The following is a 2,015-nucleotide window of genomic DNA, read 5'->3' on the forward strand; positions in this document are numbered from 1 at the left end:
CCATCTCAGCACCCTGGAACCCCCCGGGTGGCACAGGGCTGGATGGGGCTTTCGTATAGCAGGGACGGTGCTGCCTCTCGCTTCGCTCGCTGTCCGCCGCTCGCCGCTCGCTCGTGCAGCCAAAAATGGCCAGTTTTGGCCCGTTTTTGGGCCGTTTTGGCCAGTTTTTGGCCTGTTCTTGCATTGCGCGGTGACCGTCGAGAGCGGAGCAAAACGTCAGCCATCTCAGCACCCTGGAACCCCCCGGGTGGCACAGGGCTGGATGGGGCTTTCGTATAGCAGGGACGGTGCTGCCTCTCGCTTCGCTCGCTGTCCGCCGCTCGCCGCTCGCTCGCGCAGCCAAAAATGGCCAGTTTTGGCCCGTTTTTGGGCCGTTTTGGCCAGTTTTTGGCCTGTTCTTGCATTGCGCGGTGACCGTCGAGAGCGGAGCAAAACGTCAGCCATCTCAGCACCCTGGAACCCCCCGGGTGGCACAGGGCTGGATGGGGCTTTCGTATAGCAGGGACGGTGCTGCCTCTCGCTTCGCTCGCTGTCCGCCGCTCGCCGCTCGCTCGTGCAGCCAAAAATGGCCAGTTTTGGCCCGTTTTTGGGCCGTTTTGGCCAGTTTTTGGCCTGTTCTTGCATTGCGCGGTGACCGTCGAGAGCGGAGCAAAACGTCAGCCATCTCAGCACCCTGGAACCCCCCGGGTGGCACAGGGCTGGATGGGGCTTTCGTATAGCAGGGACGGTGCTGCCTCTCGCTTCGCTCGCTGTCCGCCGCTCGCCGCTCGCTCGTGCAGCCAAAAATGGCCAGTTTTGGCCCGTTTTTGGGCCGTTTTGGCCAGTTTTTGGCCTGTTCTTGCATTGCGCGGTGACCGTCGAGAGCGGAGCAAAACGTCAGCCATCTCAGCACCCTGGAACCCCCCGGGTGGCACAGGGCTGGATGGGGCTTTCGTATAGCAGGGACGGTGCTGCCTCTCGCTTCGCTCGCTGTCCGCCGCTCGCCGCTCGCTCGTGCAGCCAAAAATGGCCAGTTTTGGCCCGTTTTTGGGCCGTTTTGGCCAGTTTTTGGCCTGTTCTTGCATTGCGCGGTGACCGTCGAGAGCGGAGCAAAACGTCAGCCATCTCAGCACCCTGGAACCCCCCGGGTGGCACAGGGCTGGATGGGGCTTTCGTATAGCAGGGACGGTGCTGCCTCTCGCTTCGCTCGCTGTCCGCCGCTCGCCGCTCGCTCGCGCAGCCAAAAATGGCCAGTTTTGGCCCGTTTTTGGGCCGTTTTGGCCAGTTTTTGGCCTGTTCTTGCATTGCGCGGTGACCGTCGAGAGCGGAGCAAAACGTCAGCCATCTCAGCACCCTGGAACCCCCCGGGTGGCACAGGGCTGGATGGGGCTTTCGTATAGCAGGGACGGTGCTGCCTCTCGCTTCGCTCGCTGTCCGCCGCTCGCCGCTCGCGCAGCCAAAAATGGCCAGTTTTGGCCCGTTTTTGGGCCGTTTTGGCCAGTTTTTGGCCTGTTCTTGCATTGCGCGGTGACCGTCGAGAGCGGAGCAAAACGTCAGCCATCTCAGCACCCTGGAACCCCCCGGGTGGCACAGGGCTGGATGGGGCTTTCGTATAGCAGGGACGGTGCTGCCTCTCGCTTCGCTCGCTGTTCGCCGCTCGCCGCTCGCTCGCGCAGCCAAAAATGGCCAGTTTTGGCCCGTTTTTGGGCTGTTTTGGCCAGTTTTTGGCCTGTTCTTGCGTGGTGCGGTGACCGTCGTGAGCGGAGCAAAACGTCAGCCATCTCAGCACCCTGGAACCCCCCGGGTGGCACAGGGCTGGATGGGGCTTTCGTATAGCAGGGACGGTGCTGCCTCTCGCTTCGCTCGCTGTTCGCCGCTCGCCGCTCGCTCGCGCAGCCAAAAATGGCCAGTTTTGGCCCGTTTTTGGGCTGTTTTGGCCTGTTTTTGGGCTGTTCTTGTGTGGCGCGGTGACCGTCGTGAGCGGAGCAAAATGTCAGCCATCTCAGCACCCTGGAACCCCCCGGGTGGCACAGGGC

Source organism: Musa acuminata, unplaced genomic scaffold (assembly GCF_036884655.1).
Source record: "Musa acuminata AAA Group cultivar baxijiao unplaced genomic scaffold, Cavendish_Baxijiao_AAA HiC_scaffold_604, whole genome shotgun sequence".
Taxonomy (NCBI): Eukaryota; Viridiplantae; Streptophyta; class Magnoliopsida; order Zingiberales; family Musaceae; genus Musa; species Musa acuminata.